The sequence below is a fragment of the Puma concolor genome, chromosome B4 (assembly GCF_028749965.1).
Source record: "Puma concolor isolate L17-30 chromosome B4, mPumCon1.1.hap2, whole genome shotgun sequence".
Taxonomy (NCBI): domain Eukaryota; kingdom Metazoa; phylum Chordata; class Mammalia; order Carnivora; family Felidae; genus Puma; species Puma concolor.
Window position 1 is genome coordinate 93,155,323 of NC_141673.1, and position 26,411 is coordinate 93,181,733.

A 26,411-nucleotide genomic window follows, 5' to 3' on the forward strand; every position below is an offset into this window, starting at 1 on the left:
CACCAATATTATTTCTCTTGGTAGAACTAGCAACCCACTTTTCCCTTCTTGCAGCATATTCACAAGTGAACCAGCATGTTGTTTTGATTTTTCATTATTCGCATAAGAAAAGTGCAATTCCTAGTAATTTTCAGAGACTTTGAAATCTCAATAGGAAGGAGAGAAGAAATATAACAGCAAAAAATATAAGAAAAAATAATAAATATAAAATTTGATTCATAGTTAGCAATTACAAAGAGTTCTCATCATTTCATTTAATAAAGGTATATCCTTAAATGTTAAGTTGCATACTATAGGCTTTATTGATGCAGGGGTGTGGAGAAGAAAAAGATTAGTATGAGTAGTACTAGTTTAGGAAGCCGTCAGTTCAGAATAGATTTTTAAGTTGGACTTAAAAAACATGAGAGGATAGTGTTGACCTAGAATGTTCACAGCCTCCGAAATAGCTTAACACTGGCAGACATATCTCGTAAAACATTTATTTAGGCACCAAGTCCCAGTGTCTGCAATTGGAAGGACTTTCGAGTCAACCACCTACTGGTCTATTTGGTTGTACAAAACATCTGTGAAATGAGAGACATGATAGACAAATGTTACCCTGAGTACCACTTGGATATGGATAGAATAACAGAATCACTTTAGGAACTTTAAAAATTACAGGCACTCTTTAGACCTACTGAAACAAAATCTACAAAGGGATGAAGAATTTTTATTTTTTCTACAAGCCCCAGTTAATTCTGGCAGTTGGTAAGATTTGAGAATTACTAGATTTGAGTTTAAAGTATATTATTTTGTCAAGACGTTTTTCTTAGAACTGACAATGAGCAATGAAATACTGAACAGTAATTCTAATAGGACTTGCTGAACACGGTAGCAGCACCCTCACAATTAAACTCACCCTGGTTCTCTTTTCTTTACAAAGCTCCATGCACTCTTTATCAGCCTTCAGGAGTGTCCAAGATGAAGGCAAATTCCAGCTCTTCCTTGATAAGAAGATGGAGATCAAAGTGTTTGGTACTATGTTAGAGAGGGCCATTGGGAAAGTGGTATGTGGTTCTAGGAAGAAGGACATAAAAATATGACTAGGAATGAATACTCACTGACTCTACTTCAGTATTATAATTCTTTTTTTTTTTAAAAAAAAAAAGCAATATTTTTTGTTAACAGAAGAATTACAAAATAGAATGATTCTAAAGGAATAATACAAGCACTTTTAACTACTTTTACTCTATACAAAGTACTAGTTTACAACGAGGTTAAACTTGCATCTCATTCAAAATTTATGTTGAAATGTGTGACTCTCTCTCTCTCCCTCTCTCTCTCTCTCCCATCTCCCTTACACCAAGGCTTCCAATCATGATGTTCATAACTTTTCATCTTGGCATTCTTTAATATCTGAAATGTTTGTATAATAGAATTTCAGGTATCCTGGAAGTTGGAGTGAAGAATATTTGGTTACAAAGAGCCTTCTACAGACACAAAAAATTATACCAAGTAGGAAATAAGTAGGAAATACTTATATGGTTATATAAGACCATAGAGTCACAACTCTTACTAGGCATGTATCATGACACTTAACTACTGATCCTACATAAAACTTAAAGTTCACTCTGTTTTAGAAAAAAAAAATGTTGCACAGAGTAAGGCTTACTATTATGTTTACAAGAAGAGAATAATACGTATATACATTCATTCATTCATTTGGTATTTGCTAAGAGTTTTCTATGTGCCAGGAATTATATGCTAGAGATGCCAAGATTAAATGACACTATTAATTGCATAGCCTAGAAGTGGAAATAAATGTAAACAAATATTGGCAACAGACTATGACAGGTGCTAGAATAACAAGATGTAGTGGTTTACCCAAAAGGAAGGGATAATCAACACTTCTTTGAGAATGTGTGGAAAGAATTAAGAGTAGGTGAGACATTTAAGATGTATCTATAAAGATAAGTAGACTTTGCTTACATTATCTGGGGAGAGGATAAAAGGGAATTCTAGTGTAATGAATATTTCATCATCATTTTTCCTCATCCAGATACTCAGGCTGGGAGATTTCTCTCTCATCAAATGCTGCACAACCACTTACTTGCTGTTTTCAGTGTTCACAAAATGTCCCAGCCATTAAAAATTGGATGACCTGTTCATAATGGGATTGCTTTGGATGACAGTCAGCAAAATCTTGGGCAATGAACAGATGTCTTTTCTGCTGAAGAATCCACAGACAACATGCAGGCATCTGTGAATGCAAGACTCTCCCTTAACAACTACATGAGCAGCAGCTAACAGGGCTCCTCAACACAAGTGACACGTGGTGGCCACCAAAATGGCAACAGAGCATCACGGGAATCAACTTGCTCTTTCACATCAAATTGAGGTTGAAAAACCAGAGTGATAGTGGTTCTCTTGATGCTGATTTGCTAGCCTCATCCATTCCCTTCCCTCCTTTCTTTCTCAGTGGTCCTCATTGAGTAACCACACGACTCACCCCGAAATTAATGACCACTACCACCACCATCAAGGGTAGGAAGACCAAGGAGTTCGTTACTTTATTTCTAACTTATTATCATGGCATATACTCTATGTTCTGCTTCTTTCAGAGCCCTCTTCTTGATCTTAAGAACCTTTTCTTCTTTCCATAGAAAGCTGAGTCTTCTAAATTAAAAAAAAATATTGTTTTCAAAATTACTGCTTTTGATGATGGATCCAAAAGCCTATTCTGGAAGAAATGTCAGTTGTTTTTGTTTTTTTGTTTTTTCTCTAAATGCTTCTTAATATTTACAATTCTAATTCTCTTCAAAGTAATGAATGCCTCTGACCAATTCCAACCAGGAAGAGATTAGGACAAAATTAATATTTCTAAGTAATATCTCACTACATTTGTCTGTGAACAAAATGATAAAAAGGAAACCTGGCAGATCGGGGTGGGGCAGTTACTTTAAAGATTATATTTCATAAGTGTAAAACAATCCTCTGAGGTAGATGTTACCATACCTCATGTGATTGATGCAGTTGTTAAGATTTAGGCTGTGCCCATGGTCACAGTTAGTGAGTTGGATTCAAATACAAGTGTTCTGACTTCAAGTCTAATGCACTTTAAGTTTGATCTATAAAAAGAAATAACTAGGAATAGTTTAGCTCCAATTTCCACACTGCATATGCATGACTTCTAAATGCAAAAATTCAGGCATATCACTGGCCAAATAACAAGAATAGCTAACATTTATAAGTAGTTTACTATTTAGGAGGCACTATGCTATGTACGTTATATGAGTTAATTGTATTTTTACCAAAACTTTATGAGATTGGTATTACCATTAATTCCATTTGACTCTTATGTCAAGTAGGGCTTATAGAACTTATGTAACTTTCCAAAGACCACAAAGCTAAAGGTGAGTGAGCCTAAATATGAAGTCAGGCCTGATCCTAAAGTCCATGCTCTTAATGATTACTCTCTACTACTCTTATGGCTAATAGACCTCTTTAGGGAACATACATCATCAAGGAAGTCGTGGTCCTTCCCTAGTTCTATCCTCTGCTTAGAGAATTAGAGAGCAACTTTGTTATGATGCTACTCTTTTGAGGAATTACATCACCTGAAACACCACCATTTGTATATCCCTTTATCATGTCACATTAGCTTTTATTAGAATTAACTGCATAAGCTAAGTCATCCAAAAACATCATATATTATTAAAGAAGACTGACTTTTCAAAAAAAATCTTTGTGGGCTTTTTGAACTGTAACCTCTCACTGTCCCAGTAGTCTGTTAAATTTAACACAAAAGTATCTTAGGTAATATTCTCTATATACTTAAAATCTTTCTTTGACTATCTCACAATTGTGGCTCATATAATAACTCACTTCACAGGATTTAATCATTATAATGTATGAGATATACTCAACATTGTATGTAATTTTTTTATTTATTCAATGAATATTTTTGAAAACCTACAATGATCCAGGCAGTAGTGTTGCACAAGACCTTGAGGACTAGAAGTCATGGCGAGTCCAACAGACATGGTTCTACCCTAATAAAACTTAGGCCTAGAATGAAGACAGCCAATAGATAAAAACAGACAAATATACAACTACAATTTTGACAAGTCGGTGTTGCCTTGAAGGTCTCTTAACAGAAAGATTTTATAGGAGATAGAGGTCTGGGAAAGCATTCCTAAGTACATAATGGCTGAACAGTCAGAGCTAAATAAGCGGGCATGGAGCCAGGAGGAAGTACATTCCAGCCAGAGGGAAAGTCACAGCAAAGGTTCTGTGCAGGACAGCCTAACTGGGTACAAAAGCAAGAGAGTGATAGAATGGTTCTGAAGAAGTTTGAGAGAAAACAAGACCAAACCAATTAAGTGCAGTCTATTCTGTGAATAAGGAGAAATGGATGGGTTAGGAACACTGGTAATATGGCTAATGGATGATTGAATACCAAACTTGCCTTGGAAGCAATGGATATGGTATTGTTCTAGAAAGGTTTAGAGACTTAGTTCCCCAGGAGCCATTTGTTTCATTCCAGGGAGATAAAAATCTGAATATTCCTTTCCTGTCTTCTTAAAGAGAATTTGTTTGTTTGTTTTTCAGAGTAAAGATTTCTCTTCCTCTTTTTCCTCTCTCTTTTTTTTGTGGAGATGAAGAAGGGTAGATGTGTTAGCTCCAATCTTCCTTATTTTCAGAGATTCTTTCCTGTGGTACAACCCCACAGCATGCATTGGTGAACATGTAGCCATCATGACTTCACCTTATTAGATATTGGTTTATGGTTAACAGATGCTAAAATGTTCTATGAGTAATAAATGGTCTGTTTTCTGAACAGACATTTCTGTCAAAGTATATTTGGGAATATATGTACATACATATACACAGACAGACACTGCCTTAACTCCAGGCCTCAAATAATTCTACAAATAAATGTCCTTTATTTTTTTTTAACATTTATTTATTATTGAGAGATAGGAAGAGATAGAGCATGAGCATGGGAGGGGCAGAGAGAGGGGGAGACACAGAATCTGAAGCAGGCTCTAGGCTCTGAGCTGTCAGCACAGAGACTGAAGCAGGGCTTGAACTCACAAACCTAGAGATCATGACCTGAGCTGAAGTCAGATGCTTAACCAACTGAGCCACCCAGGCACCCCAATACATTTCTTTTAAAAAAGCAGTTCACATTTTCTTTGTAAACTATTCATTAAAACTAGACATCATAAACATGAACTCAGAAAGAGAAATCATATCCACAAAGACTTTAAGTGTTTACATTACAAACACAGAATATAAAATACTAATGTCTAGTTGGTTTAAAAATAAGAGATAAATTTAGCATTGTGTTCAGAGAATATAAAACTTTAAAGAATGACCAAGTAAATTTGCACACAAAAAAAGAACTTCCGAAAATGAGAAATACTACACTCAAAATTTTAAAGTGAATACATATAGAATTTAGAGTGGATTATATGGAGTTTTGAGTAGATTAGACTCAGCTAAAAAGAGAATTTGTGAATTAGATAGAGATCAAAAGCAATTATCCAGAATGTAGCACAAATTTACAAAGAATTAGAAAATATGAAAAATGTGAAAGAGAGAGTGAGATGATCTGACACATTAAATCAGAATTTCAGAAGTAGGGAAAGGAGAACAACAACAAAAGATAATATATTAGCTAATAATTTTCTAAAACAAATGAAATATACCAAACCACAAATACAAGAATCTCAATAAATTCAAAGTAGAGGAAAATATTCATAGTAAAATTGCCAAATGCCGAAATAAAAGAAAAGATTGTAAAAGTAGTCAGAGGCAAAGATTAACTTTAAAGGAGGAGCATTTAGACTGGTAGCTTTCATCTCAACAGTGCTAAAGGAAGTGAAAAAGAAATAGAATGATAGTTGGAATGTGCTTATTGAAAAGCATTTATCACACTATAGTTCTATACTCATCAAAATGTCTTTCAAGAATAAAGGTGGAATAAAGACATTTTTCAAAAACTAAAACTGCCACCGACATATCCATGCTAAAAACAAGTCTATAAGATGTACCTCAAACCAAAGGAAAGTAATCCTAGTTGACAGTTCTATATACACAGACATAAGGAGCAAATAAAGTGGCATATGAAGATGTAAAGCTAGATCACTGACTGAATACAACAGTAGTAATATCGCTACAGTTTAAAAATTAAAATAAACAAGGACAATAGCATAAATGTATGGAAAGAAATAAATCAAGCAAAATTTTAATGATCTCTAAAACATCTCAGAGAAGGTTAAAAGTATTGGCTAAATTTGGACTTGATCAGTTAAGGATGCCTGTAGTAATTTAAGAATAACATTTAAAAATATAAACAGAATGGGGTGCCTGGGTGGCTCAGTCAGTTAAGCGTCCGACTTGGGCTCAGGTCGTAATCTTGGGGTAAATGTGTTTTAGCCCTGCGTTGGGCTCTGTGCTGACAGCTCAGAGCCTGGAGCCTGCTTCAGATTCTATGTCTCCCTCTCTCTGCCTCTCTCTCCCTCTCAAAAAAGAAAAAAAAAAACATTAAAAAATATATAAACAGAATATATAGCTTCTAAACTAGTTCTGGGAAAAGAATAAATGATTAATTATAAAAAAGAAAAATAGAAGATTAGGTATAAGCACAAATATATCAGCAGTGAGTAGACTAAAAAGAAACCAAATGCTCCTGTAAAAAGATGAGGATTGTCAGATTGAATTTTAAAAAATAATCTAATATATGCTGTTAATTATTGTAATAATTCAGACAAGTTGAAAGTAAAAAGATAGGAAAAACACTGTGCAAACATTAACTAAAAGGATGCTAGTGTAGCTATATTAATTATCATGCAAAACAGATTTTAAGGCTGAAAGAATTTCTTGGGAGAAAGAGGGACAAAAGTTACAACTCAAATATATATGCATATATTTGCATATATAATTTTGTATCTGCTTAAATCATGACCTCAAACTACCTGACACAAAACTGAACTAAAAGGAGAAATGAATAGCTCTGCGATCATAGTGGAAGATTTCAAGTTTGCTCATAATTGACATTAAAAAATCAGACAAAAATTTTACAGCATAATTAAACTTTGACACATAGAGAACATCATATCCATCAATTGCAAAATAATTTTTTTCAAACACACGGAATATTTGCAAAATTGACTATATGATGGGCCATAAAAACGTTTAAACAAATTTCAAAGGACTGAAATCATACATGGCATATCTTCTTGCCTCGTGAATTTAAGTCAGAAACTAGAAGTAACAATGAAGCAAACAAGCAAAAAAGAGGGAATAAACTCACACATTTAGTATTAAATATAATCTATGGGTCAAAGAAGAGTTGGAAAAAATATTGAGAACATTTTGAATGGATGATAAAAATCCTACATGCCAAATTTGTAGGATGCAGCTAAATCTGTACTTTTAGGAAACTTACAGTCTTAAATATTTATATTAAAAAACTGAAAGAATAAAAATTATTGAGTCTAGCATCCATCTAAAAAGTAGAATAATTTTTAAATGTATAAAAAAGGCAAAAATAAAATCCATAATAAATCCAAAGAAAGTAGAAGAAAGGAAATAGATTAGCAAACAGCAGAAATCAATAAAATAGAAAACACACATAGAAGAGATCAACAACAGAGAAAGTTGGTTCCTTAAAAGACAAATAAACAACAACAAAAAACACATACAAATATCTGTTAGACTAATCAAGAAAAGCTTAGAAGTCACAAATAAATGGAGAATCCAAAAGAATCTATCATATTAAGAGATTTGAGTAAGTTTACTGGATATAGAATGATATATAAAACTCCATTACATTTCTATACCACTGCAACAAACAGGAAAAAAATTAGAAAAAGGTCCTATTTAAGTAAGATCAAAAATAATAAGAACTACTTATAAATCTAACCAAGGATGCACAAAATTGTATAGAGAAATCGAACTATTTGTGACAGATGTCATAGTGCATATAAGTATATGGAGAGATATTTGTGACCGTGAATTAGAAGATTCAATATGTACAAATGTCAATCTTCCAACAGGTCTTCTAGTGACCTATAGATTTAATGTAACCCTATCCCAAATTTTAATGTAGTGCTGTGGGCAGGATGAGGGGGAGGGACATTACACAGCTATTTTAATTAAAATACTGTGCTGTTGATGCTGGAGTAGAAACATAGACTAATGGAAATGAATATAGAGAGGTCAGAGAAGGACATACACATATATGGAAACTTCACATATGTTGATATAAAAATATCCAAAAAATTTATATATGTATATATAGTATAACATATATTATTGTATATATATAGTATATATATGTATAGTATCGTATATAGTATATATTGTAGTATTGTATACTACAATTGTAGTATTGTATAGTATAGTACATAGTATTATAGTATATATTATAGTATTGTATATACTATAGTATATAGCATTATAGTATAGTTAACTATACTATACATACTATACTGTATATATAGTAAATTTTTTGTATATGTCAAAGCATCAACTGCAGGAAAAAAAAATGGCAAGTCTTTTTCAAAGAGACCTCTAGAGGGTGAGGTAGTGAAGGGTATTCAGAAAGTGGAAAGACACTCATAGAAAGAGATGTGATATACTTGTGATAAGAGGGAGATTATGAAACAGAGAGGAAAATGTGAATTGCATTCTCAATGTTTTTCTAGTCAAAATATTTTTTAATTGGATTAAATGGTAATACAAATATTATGAACCTGCCTTAATTTTCTAATGTATTTTACTTCAAATGTACAAAATTTAAAAATATATCATTTGATCTTTTAATTTTTAATGTTAATTTTTAATTGTAAGTTTTAAATTTATAAAACCATACATCCCCCGTTCATGCTCTGTCTCTCTCTGTCCCAAAAATAAAAAAAAAAAAAAAAAAAAAAAAAAATTAAAAACCATACATGACCCAGGTTCTTTCACAATGCATACTATAGGCCTTCAGATTTAATTGTACATGCTTTGAAATTCTCTCCTTGACCCGACTATTATAGGTTTGAAAAGAGAACTGTAGCAGTAATATCAACTAGGCCCTCAGTTATAAACATAAAAGCACAGGAATAAGAGGAGAGAAGGGACTAGGGAGAGAGAAGAGCAGGTTTATTTCATTTAAATGGGAAATGATGGAATTTCAATGAATGGTAATGAGAAAGTGGGATTTCCTACCTTGTACAATATTTTCTTTTTTTTTTTTACAACATTGTACAATTACCACCTTTAGTAAGTTCTAAAATATTTTCATCACCCCCAAAGAAAATCTCATACTCAATAAGCAATCGCCCTCTATTTCCGCCCCCCAGCCTATCCCATGGAAACCACCTCTCTGCTTTCTGACTCTATGGATTTACTTATTCTGCTTATTTCATATGCAATATGTGGCTTTTTGCGTCTGGCTAGTTTCACTTAGCATGTTTTCAAGGTTCATCCATGTTGTAGCATATGTCAGCACTGCATTCCTCTTTATGGCTGAACAATTCCTTTGTATGTATGTATCATATTTTGTCTATCTACTCATCCCTTTACAGACTTTTAGCATGTTTTCTCCTTCTGGTTATTGCAAATTGTGCTACTATGAACATATGTGTACAAGTACTTGCTGAGTGTTTTCAGTTCTTTTGAGTATATAGCTAAGAGTAGAAATGTTGGGTCATAAGGTAATTTTATGTTTGCCTCTCTGAGGAACTACCAAAGCATTTTCCAAACTGGCTGCACCATTGTACATTTTTAACTTGTATGAGGGTTCCAATGTTTCCACAACTTATTATTATTGTTTTAATTATGGTCTTCCTGGTGGATGTGAAATGATATCTCACTGTGGTTTTGATTTGCACTTCCCTAATGACTAATGATGTTGAGTATCTTTTCACATGCTTGGCCATTTTATATACATCTTTGAGGAAATGTCTGTTTAGGTTCTTCACCCATTTTTAAATTGGATTGTTTTTATGTATTCTGGATACTAGACCCTTGTCAGTTATATAATTCACAAATATTTTCTCCCAATCTGTGGGTTGTCTTTTCACTTCATCAATATTCCTTGATGCACAAATGTTTTTAATTTTGAGGAAGATCACTTTATTTTTTCTTTTGTTGCTTGCACTTTTGGTGTCATACCTAAGAATCTATTGCCAAAACCAAGGTCAAAAAGATTTACCTCTATGTTTTCTCCTTTAGTTTTATAGTTTTGGTCTTAGATGTAGCCCCTTTTTAGGTGTATGTTTATTAAATTTATTCTATAGATGACTTTATGTGTTTTATCAATCTGATACTCTTTTCAGTTTTATGTTCTGCTTAATTACTATGTTTAATATTTTTAAAAATTTTAATTCCAGTATAGTAAACATACAGTGCCATGTTAGTTTCAAGTGCACAATATAGTGAGTCAATAATTCTATACATTACTCAGTGCTCATCATAAGTGTACTCTTAATCCCCTTCACCTATTTCACCCATCCCTCCACCTACGTCCCCTGTGGTTACCATCTCTTTGTTCTCTATAGTTAAGAGTCAATTTTTTTGTCTATTTTTCTTTTGTTCATTTGTTTTGTTTCTTAAATTCCACATATGAGTGAGATCATATACTATTTGTCTTCCTCTGACTATTTCACTAAGCATTTTACCCACTAGATCCATCTATGTTGCTGTGAATGGCAAGATTTCATTTTTATGGTTGAGTCCTATTCCATTTAATATATATTTATATATAAATAAATATAAATCACCTCTTCTTTATCCCCTCATCTATCGGTGGACACTTGGGCTGTGTCCATAATTTGGCTATTGTAAAAAATACTATTATAAACATAGGGGTGAATATATCCCTTTGAATTAGTTGCATTTTTGTATTTGTGGGGTAAATACCCAGTAGTGTGATTACTGGGTAGTAGGATATTTTTATTTTTAACTTTTTGAGGAACCTCCATACTGTTTTCCACAATGGCTCCACCAGTTTTCATTCCCACTAACAGTGCACGAGGTTTCTGCTTTCTCCACATTCTCACCAACACTTGTTCCTTGTGTTTTTGATTTTAGCCACTCTGACAGATGTGAAGAGATATCTCCTTGTGGTTTTAATTTGCATTTTCCCGATGATGAGCAATGTTGAGCATCTGTTCATGTGTCTGTTGGCCATCTGGATGCCTTTTTTGGAGGTATGTCTATTCATGTTTTCTGCCCATTTTTAATTGGGTTATTCATTTTTTGAGTGTTGAGTTGTATTAGTTATATATGTATATATATATGTGTGTATGTATGTATATATATATATATATATATATATTGATATTAGCCTTTTATCAGTTAAATCATTTGTAAATATCTTCTCCCATTCAGTAAGTTGTCTTTTAATGTTGTTGATTGTTTCCTTTGCTGTGCAGAACCTTTTTAATTTGATGTAGTCTCAGTAGTTTTGTTTGTTTGTTTTGCTTTTGTTTCCTTTGCCTCAGGAGACATATCTAGAAAAAAATGTTGATATGGCTGATGTCAGAGAAATTACTGCCTGTGCTGTCTTCTAGAATTTTTATGGCTTTAAGTATCACATCTAGGTCTTGAATCCATTTTGAGTTTACTTTTGTGTATGATGTAAGAAAGTGGTTCAGTTTCATTTCTTTGCATGTAGCTGTCCAGGTTTCCTAACACTGCTTGCTGAAGAGATTTTTTTCCCATTGCATATTCTTGCCTCCTTTATTGAAGATTAATTGACTATTAATCATGGATTTACTTCTGGAATCTCTAATCTGTTCCACTGATCTATGTGTCTATTTTTGTGCCCATACCATACTGTTTTGGTTACTACAGCTTTGTAGTATATCTTGATATCTGGGATTGTGATACCTCCAGTTTGTTCTTCTTTTTCAAGATTGTCTCATACTATATTTTCAAATGTCACTTCCCCCTGTGAATTATGGCATATAAAAAGTTAAAACTATAAATATTTTAGAAATACAGGGAAATATTTTTATAAACTCAGAGTATTATCATTCATTTTAGCCAGAAAGCACCAAAACAGAAAAAGAAAAGATATTTTAATTCAATTACACTAACGTTAAAGATTTGTGTTTATCAAAAGACACCTCAAAGAGAAGAAAAAGATAAGCTTATCAGAAAATATTTACTGCATATAAAACTGGTATGAGCTAGTTTTCAGAAAATATAAAGAAGTTTTATGAATCAATGAAGAAAGGGCAGATAAGTCAATAGAAAAATCGTCAAAAGAGTTGAATAAGCACTTGCAAAAAGACAAAACTCCAAGAGTCAAAGATGTATGAAAAGTTGCTTGCCACGATAGACAAAAAGGCAAACTAAAGCCACAGAGAGATACCATTAACCATTCATAAATTTGAGAAATATTAAAAAGTCTGACAGTACCAAGTGTTGATAAAGATGTAGGGCAAAAGGAGTCTCATATACTGTTGGTGGAAGTGTTTCATGAGGCCATGAGGTTGGAAAAACAGTTTGTAATTACCAAGTAAAATTGGAGATGTACATATTCTACAGCCCAGTAATTTGTTTTCTAGGTATGTCTCCCAGAGAATATCTTGTATGTTAGCCCAGGGACACGTGTATCTGGATGTTCCCAGCACAAGTTAGGAAGCAATCTAAATGTTTATAAGCCGGATATGTGGTCTATTAATGTAGTAGATTGTCAAACAAAACCGACAATAAAAGAACTATACCGTCAGGTTGGATTGGGTTTGAGTTGCGTGTCAACTGATAACAATATCCTAGTGGCTTAAATGCATTACAAATGTTTAAGTGTAGCAGATATTTTGGGGCCACTGACCAAGGGAAGAAAAACATAAGGATGTGGGTAATGGAAGTATAACAGGCTGAGCCCCAATTAGCATAGTCTCTGAAATATCAGCCTCCTTTCTTTCCTCAAACCATGTCTCTCAAATCCAGGTGATTGCCAAAGGTTTACAAGCTTTTTCATTACGAGCATCAACTGTTACCTGCTGTTCCTCCAGACCTCAGGTTTGATGAAAGTGTACTCCAAATCTGTTGGTTTTCACCTTTGCTGCTGTGGTAATATCTGAGAGTCACTGCTCTTGTGTGGACAGCCTCTCACTGCGGGTTTTTCTTGCCCTGACAGGAAAAGAAAACAGGAAGGAAACTCCAAGAAGCTAGTGTTGACAGTGCACATGACAGGGGACATTCCTCTTTATTTCCCACATTTTTGGGGACACACTCTCCTGCTCTTGTCTCTTCTCACCAACTTACTCTGAAGCTAATGGACTTTAAGCATCAAGACCCCTTCATTTGCACAGGTGTCTTCAAAAGGTCTGGAAAGAGCCCTAGCAGTGTGTTCACATGATTATATGTCTTTATAAAATTTGCAAAACTAATGTATGTAAACAGGAATGAGTTGAGACCACTCACTGTCTATTTCCTCCCTGACACACCCTTCAGAAAACTTCAGCTCATGTTGAGTGACATTACAACAGCTCAGAGCATTTTTGATACTTGGTTGAGGGGAAGTTGAACTGGGAATACACTAAAAAGATTTTAGGTGGGAGGGGTGCCTGGGTGGCTCAGTCAGTTAAGCCGCTGACTTTGGCTCAGGTCATGATCTTGCACTCCGTGAGTTCGAGCCCCATGTCGGGCTCTGTGCTGACAGCTCAGAGCCTGGAGCCTGCTTTAGATTCTGTGTCTCCTTCTCTCTCTGCCCCTCTGCCTCTCACGCTCTCTCTCTGTCTCTGTCAAAATAAATAAACATTAAAAAAATTAAAAACAAAAAAAAGATTTTAGGTTGGAGACGCTTGGGTGGCCCAGTCGGTTACAACGAAGACCCATTTCTGTTCAGGTCATGATCTCGTGGTGGGTGAATTCAAGCCCCACATCAGGCTCTCTGCTGTCAGCACGGAGCTCGCTTCAGATCTTCTCTGTCTCTCTCTGTCTCTCTATCTCTGTCCCTTTCCCACTTGTTCTTCCTCTCAAAAATAAATAAACATTTAAAAAAAAAAGATTTTAGTTGGATATGGATAAATATCAATTTCTCTCTATCTCTCCATCCATCCATCTGACTAGATATAATTACATAATAGATATAAATAATTATATAATAGATACAGCTAAATAAAGATAAAGATAGAGATGGGGAAGAGACAGATATTGCTTGTAGTCATTTCTGGGCAAGGTTAAGTTATTGCTAAGCATCCATGTGTAGTAATGGCTTGTAGGAATATTCATCTTGGCCACTGTGCTGAGTCACTGGTAAGAACACAAGTGACCGCCAAGAGTTTATATTATGATTCGAACATATATTATTGTGTTAACCACCCAAATCACATAAATACAGGGAGAGAAATCAGGCTGAAACACATGCAACCAGAGCCTGGTCTGTAGAAATCTTTCTGACCGTTCATGTATGAAGAAATCTGATGGAAATGTTCCTAAATTTGTCAACAATCCCGAAAGTTTGCATGATATTACTGATAACATATTATAAAACTAAAATTTCTCTCATAGTATCAGTATGTGTTTAAATTTTTTGACTAAACGTGTGTAGGGGAGGAAAAAGTATTCTTCCACCCTCTTGCGGGCCCCGACGGGGTTTGAAAATTAAATTGACAATGACAGATAAACAGCAGAAGAGCACACAAATGTATTTAATATGAGTTTTGCCTGACACAGGGGCCTTTGTTAGGGAATGGAAACCTCAAGAGATGGTTAGATCAGAATATTTTATGCTAGGTTTGATAAGGGGTGAGCAGTTGTATAGAAATATGATAGGTTAAGAAGTATGGGATAAGTGCAGTGTGCTGGCAAAACTTAACAAAGTGGTTTGTGAGGTTCTCCTTGGCATCCTTTTGTCTTCAGAGATAAGGACACGTCTTTCCTCCAGGTGTTGGGAGGGCACCTCTTTCACGAGGGTTGTATGACCTGTTTCAGGAGAGAAGGGCTGGGAAGGTCAGATTGACATTCTTGCTTCTGCTATTTTTTTAAAGTTTTTCACCTTAAAATACTCCATATGCTGGGGTGCCTGGGTTGGCTCAGTCGGTTAGGCATGTGACTTCAGCTCAGGTCTGGATCTCGCAGTTCATGAGTTCCAGCCCTGCATCTGGATCTGTGCTGACAGCTCAGAGCCTGGAGCTTGCTTCAGATTCTGTGTCTCCGTCTCTTTCTGCCTCTCTCTCTCTCTCTCTCTCTCTCTCAAAAATAAACAAACATTAAAAAATTAAAAAAAAAATACTCCATATGCCAAGGTGCCATATTTTGAGGTAACTGATCCTCAACCCAATCACATGAAAGGAAGAGGCACTCAAAGAAGATGCAATGAAAATATGTAGAAAAAATGACACAAAGATGGCTGGCGATTAAAAATGGTTATGTTTTCTGTATTTTGTGGTACTCGTTAGCTCTTTAAGATGGATATTTTGTTTTGTTTTTATTTTCTCATCTCAATAAATACTTACTTTTATACCTAATTTTATATATTTTTAAATTTGCTTTTTCTCTGAGGTACCCACAAAGTACATATGCTTCAGGCTCAACGAAACCTGTTTGTGTCCCTGCCTGTGTTATATTTTCCAAGGAAGATGCTGCAGAGGTCGGCCCTCACAAGAGGCATCATTCTGGAAGGACATTTTTAGGGCCCCTCTTTTGGAGCCCTTGCCACATAAAGGCAAACATATAAACGTGAGCCTTACCCCGTGGAATTTCAGTCCCTGGTTGATGGACCTGTGTATATTGCCCCTCAATTTCTTTTCTCACGTGCACATTTCTTTCTTCTTCTTTTTCCACTTGTGCAGCTTCCTCTCACTCTTCTACGCACTTCCTCTTGGTAGTACCTGATCCAGAGTTTCTGGTACTCACCACTCTGCATCGTCTGTGAGACATCCCATGCCTAGCTCCAGGCCACCGCTAGAAGATTGTACCGCGCAAACCCCAACCCTCCTCATCGAAGATGGTTTTATACTTCAACTTCAAAGAAACAACTTATGAAACCCTTCTTCCACATTTCCCTTTGTCTGGAATCCTACTGCTATGAGTGTCTCGGGTCATATTGCTGTCCTGATCAGAGCAAGGAAATTCAGAGAAACCCCGTGCCTCCAGCGGCTCTCCTGAGAAAGGGCAGGGAAACCTTCGATCAAAGTGGGGTGTAATAGAGAAATCAATGTTCTCTGCCAGTGGACTTGACCTAACCTATGGAATTATAAAAGAAACAAAAACACTGCTTTGTTATTTTAATTCAATTACTGCCTGGTTTAAATGATATTCTGTGAACTAACAGGAAATTTAACCACCATCCTCGACTTTGTCTTTAAGGCAAATTGTGCTTTTGCATTACGCATAGCTGGCTTAATAAATGACTGTTGGGACACAAACTGTTGGTGCATTGAGTAAACAAACTATTTCTTTCCCGTTTGTGAAACTAAAACTCTCTTCCCCTATTTCTGTAATTGGAGCCGGTTGCTGGGTAAGCCATCACACTATCTATCACCTAGGCTTCACTATGGCTAATTATTAAAATGAATCCAAGTACGTGGTATTTACCATCCCTACCCCACCTTTATTTCTTTTCTAAAGTGCAAGTGAGCCCTTACAAGGCTCACTTAATTTCTGCAAGAAGTTTCAGAAGCTGTAAGAACTCTCATTCGCTCTCCACTGTTGTTGCTTCCAAGGGTCACCCATTGTTTCTGTTTAAAGGAGCCATAATTTGAGGGGCACCTGGGTCTCTCAATTGGTTCAGCATATGACTCTTGATTTCAACTCAGGTCATGATCTGTCAGTTCATGAGTCCAAGCCCTGCCAGTGTGGAGCCTGCTTGGGACTTTCTCTCTCCCTCTCTCTCTGCCCTTCCCCTGATCTCTCTCTCTCTCTCTCATAATAAATAAAAAAAAAAAACTTTAAAAAAGTATCCATAATTTGAGATGCAGTGCAGGAGCTCAGTGGAAGATCCATATCTGACCTAGAGCAGGTGCCCTGAAAAGACAGAGACCACACCCTCCACACATGGCATGAGTCTCCATTCAAGTTTTCCAAAGCTGCCTTTAGTTCCCCATTTCCTCATGGCCCATTGGTTTTAATTCAAGGATGTAGAACTAAGCCTTAGGGTAACACTAGACCAGTGCTGCTCCAAATGTGGTCCTCAGACCAATGCTGCTCTGCAAACTGTTGCCAGTCAATGACAGCAGAAATACAGAAACTGAGAGTTCGCACGAGAAAACACTTACAGTCAGCTTACGCTGCAGTACAATGGCACATCCAAGCACATAATCAGTGAACTCATTTCCTTAAACAGGGAATACCCAGTTTGGATGTTACCAAACTCGCCTGTTGAGTTACATGTGATGTGAGGGGCAAGCTGGCCGGGCACCAGTGAGACTATGCATTGGTCTATGAGAGAGAGATCAGAAGCATAAAAACATATTTTTAAGAGCTAGTTCTTCATGACAGTTTGAAAAGCTTTGGTTCAGGGTACTGAGAGTGGGCTGACAGGCAGGGAAGTTTAATGACTGACAGTTGGAAAGGACCCAGGGACCTCTGTAGAGAGATTCCTGATTTCTTCACAATCTCGGAGTAATTTTCCCCTTTGCCATGCCCTTATGTTTGAAATCAGGGTATGAGAGTAAGGTGTGTCGGGTGCCAGCCTAGATAACACTCAACTGTAAACTGGCTCTTCGGACATTGTAGAACGCTCTCCTGCCATGCAGCAGGGCAGAAATAACTTGCAGGCACACAGCACCGATGTCCAAAAGAAAAGCCACACAGGGACATCTAGTGGCAATGGGAGATCCCGGAAATGCACCCGTGGAGCCCAAGAATTTCCAAACCACTAGCTGCTTGGGGGCTATACATTCATTTATTGAACTTCACCTCCTACCCTAACAAATCAGTCATTGCATTTGAAGGCAAGCAGAGGTCAGAAAGATTTGCAGCGCCTGAAACCTTCACCACTTGATAGACCACACCTAAAGAGTCACTGGATAGCCAAACAAAGCAAAGAGTGAAGACAGATTCTTCAGGCCAGTGTGCTGAGGAGAAAATCCGGATGGGAGACCCTCATTTTACAGATGATTACTTCCATACTCTCGTTCTAGTTGTCTGCAAAACAGACCTGACCCTTGAGAGGTTGAAAAGATGCAAAGCTTCAAAATAAAGTGAATACATTAAAAACAGTCCTCCAAACTTGCTGATCTATAAATTAGCATCAGCAGAACTCTTAATGAGAGTCACTTGTGAGCTTCATGGCAAGATGACAAAGCCAAATCAAAGCCAGCCACCCAGACTGATAAAACAAAGCCCTCAGAAGAGGCAGGCTTCTCCTGGCCTTTGATGGTAGGACTGAAGCTGAAATAGATACAGTTGCATCAGAAATTCATTGTCAAAAGCTGACTCTTTCACAGGCAGACAGATGTGCAAATAAATTAAATTAGATCTAAATTAGATGATAAAAATCACAGTGGATTGTATTATGACAAAACTATTCGAAGTCTGTAAGCACTGATCTTTTTTTGCCTCTTCTATGTGTAGCAAGGTCAATTTTTACATACTACGTGCACCCTAGTACAGCTTTTCAAAAAGTATCTACTTGATGTAATTTCAAAGTCCTCAGTTCCACCCACCTACACCCCCATCATCTAATGACAAGAAAAGTCTTAAATGTGCCCATGCATGCTCATCAACCCTCTTCTCGAGTACAATCATCCATTGCAAGCAAACTCCTACTACAGTTCAAACTAGTTATTTGAGCAATTTCTCTTTGCAAGGTTCTGCTCTTTCTCCAAGTGAAATTTGGGCACATGAAGAAGTTCATATGGGGGAGGTGATCTCCAGTCTCTTGTATTTCTCTCCTGTCTTCTGCTTCTCTGAGCTATATGGGGTTTCTTCTACTCTCCCACCTCAGACTGTTCTGTCTAAATGCACTCTAACAGGTCCACACTCGTGGAATCCCTGGGCAGTTCTCTCAGCACATTTAGTGTGTCTGGTAATACCCTCCATTCCCACCCGACCTCTGTCCCAATGTCTGTCTCTACCATCCACCTGTTCCTGTCATCTCTGCTGTGACCCTCACTAGAGTCTGGCCTCACCGTGGGACCTCTGTGATAAGGCCACCTGTTCTCAGCTATCTCATCTGAAACAGGTCAGAAACTCTGAAAACAGTCTCTGAAAGTGAGCCAGGAGAGACTTGGGAGTCTTATTTCTGGGCCTTTCCCTTCCAAACTATGTGACACTGACATTGCTATTCTCATATTGCCCTGGAGCCCCTGTGAGATGCACTTTTCCCAGAGCCCACCAACAGAAGCTGGGCATATGAGTTTCTTGGGGTTCCTGTGGCAAATTATCACAAATTCAGTGGCTTGAAACAACAGAAATTGATTCTCTTCCAGTTGTGGAGGCCAGAAGTCTGAAATCAAGTTGTCAGCAGGGCTGGTTTTCTCTGGAAGCTCTGAGGGAGAATCTGTTCTATGGCTCTCTTCTCACTTCCCATGGCTGCCACCAACAATTGGTGTTCCTTGGCAGGGGTTGTATAATGCCAGTCTGCCTCTCTCTTCCCATCACCTTCTTTCCTCTGTACCTCAGCCTCTGTTTCCCCTTCCCTTTTCTTCTGAGGATTTGGTATTGGATTTAGGGCCCATCCTAATCCAGAGAAATCTCCAGTCAAGATCTTTAATTTAATTACATCTGCAAAGATCCTTCACATTTATAGGTTCCAGTGGGTTAGGATTTGTACACATCTTTGGGAGGGGGCACTATTAAACCAATTAGATGGGACATGGTTCTTACTGGGGCCTCTATCTTCTCACAAAGGCCAAGGGGGTGTAGGTCCCTCATAGGATCTCAGTAGCAGTTCATTCCTAGACCCATTCTCTCTTTTTGGTGGTTTCCTGTCCCTCTTCAATGAAGAATTCTCCTGTATCATATCTTCCCTCTTTCCTACCAATGGGCCTCTCAATTCTAGAAGGTACCTACTCTCTTCTTGCCTGGGGTGATAAAGTCTCAGGGCATGTACTAATGGCAAAAATTGTGTGGTTTAAAAGAGATTAAATTGTTTGAGAAAATATTATCTCCATTATATATGTACAGATGCACATCGAGTCTGTTATATTAAGATATTGGCCCCGCATGGCAATATCTTTTTTTTTTTTTTAATTTTTTTTTTTTCAACGTTTATTTATTTTTGGGACAGAGAGAGACAGAGCATGAACGGGGGGGGGGGGGGCAGAGAGAGAGGGAGACACAGAATTGGAAACAGGCTCCAGGCTCTGAGCCATCAGCCCAGAGCCTGACGCGGGGCTCGAACTCACGGACTGCGAGATCGTGACCTGGCTGAAGTCGGACGCTTAACTGACTGCGCCACCCAGGCGCCCCTCCCGCATGGCAATATCTTAACAGAGATTTTAAAGGAGAAATCCAAAGTTGGAAAATAATATAAAATTTTACTGTGGATAAAAATGCTAATCATAAGCACCAATTAATGTACCTCAGCTTGTCTATAATTTTCTTCTATAGAGTACAGAACATTTTTCCCTTCAGTTGATCATTTATTTTTATCAGTTTTTATTCCAGTATAGTTAATATGCAGAGTTATATTAGTTTCAGGTGTACAACATAGTAATTCAACAATTCCATATATCACTCCGTGCTCATCAGAGTACAAAATATTTTTAAAGTATTAGTTCAACCGACAGCATCTAATTTATTTAGACTTTGATAAAGCTATAGTTCTAGGTCTTAGAAGACTTTGTTCACCTCCCCCTTTATGTTTTAATGTTTTATTTTAAAACATTTCAAACACAAATAAGAGCAGAGAGAACAGTATAGTGATTTTCCATGAACTTATCACTCAGCTTCAACAGTTCAAAACTCAAGACCAATGTCGCTTTCTTTACACCGACCCTTTCTTGTCCTCTATCCCATCCCTGCAGTTTGAAATTATCTCAGACACCACATCATCTGTAAATATTTCAGAGATGTTTCTAAAAGATGGAGACTTTTTTGCATATTCAATCTCATTATCACACCCGAAAAATGTTAAAAGAATTCTTTTCTAAAAAATATTCCTTTATATCAAATATTCAATCATGTTCACATTTCCCCAATTGTTTACTGGTTTTCACTTTGTTTCTTAATTTAGAATCCAAATGACATCCATACCTAGACAGATGATAAATCTCTCAAATTTCTTTTATCTATTGGTTCCTTCTCTGTCTGTGTCTTTCTTTTTCTCCGTTGCTTTTATTTTCTTTCTTCAAGCTTTTGGTGAAAAAATGGATTGTTTGTCTTTTAAAGTTTGCTTCAGTCTGAATTTTTAATCTCATCCTCATGGTGACTTTTAATCCTTTGTATTTCCTATAAGTTTGTATTAAAAATTAGAGACTTGTGGAGATTCATGCTGGCTTTTTTTGCCCAGACAACTTCATAGGTGGTGTGTATACTACCCTCAGGAATAAATTATCGCTGGCTGTCTTCTTTTTGTGATGTTAGTGGTCATTAAGAATCATTGTTTGGATCCATTAATTCATAAGGTATTGAAAAGACAAATTTTTTTCTTCAATTATTAGCTGGCATTCTTCTACAAAGAGACATTTCCCTCTCAACAGCAATTGGTAACACTGAGGTACAGTTTGTAAAAGAGGCAACATAAATGCTTGTTTTTTTTTAATCAGTTTTCAAAAACAATGGGACCCCTAACATCCTTCAAAGAAGATAATATATGTGGTCTTTTATGTATATTAGATGTATAATATGCATGCATGTACACATATGTATGTGTATGTATTTGTAAATATTTTATCAACTCATGGATTTAAACATCTTTGATGTTTTACAATTTACTGCAATTATTCCTCCTGATACTCAAGTCATCCTGTATTTGACACAGGAGTCTATTCATTTAGGCCCCTGAGTCCTTTTCAAGATGACACTAGTGGTGTTGAATAGCATCCTTATTTTCTGATGTGACAAGCTATATACCAGGTTCATCTTACATTTCCTGCATCTGGCTGTTAGTTCTTTTCAGTGAACGTAGATAGAAAATAAGGTTATCTCTGTTTCATTTTAGATGAAACACATCATAAGTTCAAACTAATACTTCCAATTCAAAATCAGGAGTACAGGCTTTTCACTCTACTAACTGATTTCATATTTGTATCTCCTTTCTGCCATGCCCCTAAATCCTGATTTTCAACGATGCAGGATAACTACTCATTTGCTTTATTTCACACTAAATACACAAACGTCTTAGAATAATATTGACACTACCACCAGTTATAGCATCACAGAAAAGAAGATTTTGTTTGTTTGTCTTTTTATGTTCTTTGGTCCCACTAAGGATGTACAATCAATCTGTTACGCTTTAAAGTCACTTGGGATAGTTCCTCTGTGGGAGGTTATGCCATCAACACACACTCTGAGGATTCTTTTTCTTTTGACTTTCAGTGTTTAGGAATTGCTCTTTGTGTTTAATTTAATTTTATTATTATGTAAAATATTTACATTTCCAAAGTCACATCTTCAAAACAAGGTATTTAAAGGAAGAAAAGAACAGTTTCTATCCTTCCCCCTTCCACTCTACCTTCTTTTTCCCCTGCAAAAAAAAAATAGTTATTTTTTTGAAACTTATGGTTTGTCTTTTTATTGATTTTTAAAATATAAGCACACACCGGCATGCACATACACACACACACACACACATGCATGCACACACATACATTCTTACAACCTGGAGATTATTCCATAGTTAACATAGAAATTTTTCTCATTCTTTATAGCTGCATAATAATACATGTGTATCATAGATAATTCAGCTATTCCCTATTGGTGGGTATTTGGATTATTTTCAGTATTTTGATATTCATTGGTGCTTCAGTGAATTCAGGTGCTTCAGCTTTGTTCACAAGTACTTTCATATTTTGGACTGGTATATCTTTGGGATGGATTCCTAAAAATGGGTATCTGTGCAATTTTGCTAGTTCATATTTTGAAATAATTTTAAAACTCGAACTCAGAATTCCAAATGTAATGGTTAGTGTTTTTGTTTTTGGTAAAGGGTTTGGGGTGATTTTTGAATTCGTGAATTTAAAATTCGTTTGTGTGGCAGAGCAATGAGAAGTGATTTTTTCTAGTCGAACAATATCCTATTTCTCCATAAAATAGTAATAAATTTAAATCCATCAAAGAAACTAGGAACAATTTTAAAATCAATAACCATGACTATATTATATGTATGCAATATAAAATCACCACCGTGAGCATAAATGTCCCAGGAAAAAACAAAGATGTTGAATTAAACCTCGTCAATGGTTTCTGAGTCTCCCATTCACTTTCATTTGCCCACAGTTTATTCTGCTCTCTGTTAGTGTAAACTACCTGAAGTGATTAAACATTAATGGTTTTAACTACTGTGTCTGACATGTGAGTGAATAATAGTGTTACACTGGAAGTGTCATGATTTCTGTACGTCTAATCCAAGCAACACGAAACTTTTACAGACAAAAGGCCTTCAAAACTTCAACATCCCTCTTATAACATCAAGAGTACTGATCTCAAGGAGAAAATTCAGCTACCAGGGAGCACTCATCCAGATTCAAAACATGCTGGTAAGAAGCTGTGTTTTCACAGAGGTCAATTCACAATATCTCAATCCCTTTAACAATTGAGCGAATGCTTAAAAGATTACCAAATATTCCAGCATACGCCATATCATGTAGGACATAATAATTTGTAACAAAAATAGATAATTTAAGTCAAACATAAGAGGATCAATGTTGAAATGAAGGGTTTTTTTAAATTTTTTTAATGTTTATCCATTTTTGAGAGAAAGAGAAAGAGGCAGGATGTGAGAGAGGGAGGGACAGAGAGAGGGAGACATCGAATCTGGAGCAGGCTCCAGGCTCCGAGCTGTCAGCACAGAGCCCCACGTGGGGCTCAAACTCACAGACCGTGATATCATGACCCGAGCCAAAGTCCGACACCCAACTGACTGAGCTACCCAGGTGCCCTGAAATAAACTTTTCTTAGTTGCTTTGATTAAATTCTGGCATAAGTTATTTAGTGAAAGAGAACTAGAGACATTGCTGCATCCATTTGTGTCCTTTTGATTCAGTTGTGTAGATCAGGAACCGACAACATTTTTTTCTGTAAGAGCCTGCATAGTGAATATTTAGACTTTGTGAACCAAAAGCAAAATTGAGTGTGTTACGCAGCTACTTTTATGACAAGAGAGAAAGCAAATTTCCACATTTTTAATTGAGGAAATTCAAAAGACAATTATAATGGAGCCCAATTCTGTTTTTGTAATTCAGATCCACTAGAGAGAAGAATGGAATTTTATTCAAAAGATACCATTTAGCTTATTTGGGGTTCAGGGTGAGTGTGCTCAATTATCAACGTTAGTGCAAATGCTCATTAGTTAAAAACAAAAAAGAAAAAAAAAATTGTAGCTTATGGATCTAACAATAACAGGTAGCAGGTCAGATGTGGCCCACAGGCCACAGTGACCTGAACTCTGGCATAGACAATTCCCATTATAGCTTAGGTTCAATCAGTTGAACAAATCCTTTTGCTTTCCTTTGGCCTTCTTTACAAGTCCTAAATTAAAGGATCCCCACTAGAATGCAAACTCTATGAGGCAAAGATCTTCATTTGTCTATCATTAATGTATACCAAGCACCTAGAGCAGTGCCTGGCACAGAAGAGGCCCTCAGGGAATATTTATTTCTTTCATAAAACAATGACTAAAACCTTTTCTGCTGTTTTACATGTAGATATTTGGACTAGATGGAACCTCGCTAACTCTTAGAGTCAACATTCTGGAAGCCAAGAATTAAAAAAAAACAAGGAATCTTATTTCGCTCTGTCCCACAAATGATCACCGCTACTAGTGACTGGACTACTGCAGTGATAGTATGTTTAATGTCTGAAAAAGTTTAATAGAAGGAAAGCTTAAAAGTGGGAGCAATAATGCATTTTTTTCCAGAAAATTAACAAATGATCATTTGGTTTTGGTGACATCACATTGGATACTCAGAGAAAATTAAAGATTAATATTCTAAGACATTAAACCACAAGTTGATATGTAACTTACAAACTTATCTTTGACGTCATTAATAGATGCTACAAGCTTTCTGCTATAACGATTCCCACATCTTGCCATTCACGTTTTACCACTGGAAAAAGAAGAGTCCAATACCTGCCTTCAAAACAAATAGAACTTCTAGAGTCAGAGAATATGTCAAATGTTTTTCTTTTTTTTTTTTTTTTTTTTTTTTAATTTTTTTTTTTTTTCAATGTTTATTTATTTTTGGGACAGAGAGAGACAGAGCATGAACGGGGGAGGGGCAGAGAGAGAGGGAGACACAGAATCGGAAACAGGCTCCAGGCTCTGAGCCATCAGCCCAGAGCCTGACGCGGGGCTCGAACTCACGGACGGCGAGATCGTGACCTGGCTGAAGTCGGACGCTTAACCGACTGCGCCACCCAGGCGCCCCGTCAAATGTTTTTCTAATTCAACCTCTTTCTTTTAAGTGTGAAAAATGGAGAGAGCAAGGGTAGGTGATGTGCAAGAGTGTCTCATGCAAATTAGTGGCAAAACTGTTGTTGGAACCAGTTCTTGGTTCTCAAGTCTAATTGTATTGTCATGAAATATGAGTTATTAAGGAAAAGTAAGTTATATACCATTAGTTATCAAGTTTATAGATTTAGTAGCTCAGAGAAGAATTTAGCACAGTTCTTACTTTCATGATTAATACAATGCATAGAAAGATAATATACAATTATTCCAGCAAATACTAAAACAAGAATTTTACATTTGGGCCAGTAATATTGTCTATTCTATATTCTACACACCAATAGTCAGAAATTGATTAGATTTGAGGAAACACTTGGTTGGGAGCAGGGTGCAGATCATAATTCAAGAGAACAGACTGGGCACAGTTTGGGAACCAACTTGATTATGGAGGCAATAAGGCTATCCAAATATTTGTTCCTTGTCCCATATGTCTCCCTAGGCAGCACATTGCAAATGAGAGGGAGAAGGCCAAGTTCACACACCCAGTATCATATTTTTTATTTAGTTACAACTATTGCTATCATACTGAGTCTATAACAGATTACCACGAATCTGAAAAGAATTATTACACATTAGAATGAATGCTGTTTTAATGTGGTAGAGTTTATAAGATGCTTTACATGTGTTCGAACTGAACCTTACACAACAACATCATAACATGGGCAGATGTGGTAGACTGCTTGCATAAATAGCCTAAACTCTTTCTCTCTCTGTGCATCCATGCCTTTTTGCCATGTGACTTTGCAGTTCTCACTAATGAGGTTGAGTCTATTTCCTAGCATTTTCATTCTGCAGTTACACATGTGACTCTTTTTTTTTTTTTTGCCAATAGCGTGTTAGCCTATGTGATGCATGCAGA

At 36.4% G+C, this 26,411-nt stretch overlaps 1 long non-coding RNA gene across 7 annotated transcripts in view; it reads right to left on the bottom strand.

Annotated features, from left to right (window-relative positions):
* Positions 1-20,113, bottom strand: part of LOC147579298 (uncharacterized) — a 68,521-nt gene extending 48,408 nt beyond the window's left edge. For 5 of the 7 annotated variants that reach the window (XR_015253788.1, XR_015253790.1, XR_015253789.1 and 2 more), the window contains exons 1-2: positions 12,990-20,113; positions 899-2,239 (exon numbers count right to left, since the gene is read on the bottom strand). This is a non-coding gene — a long non-coding RNA (uncharacterized LOC147579298). The remainder of the gene's footprint in view (positions 1-898; positions 2,240-12,989) is intronic. The other 2 variants (XR_015253787.1, XR_015253786.1) reach the window with 2 other exon arrangements.
* Positions 20,114-26,411: the final 6,298 nt, after the last annotated feature.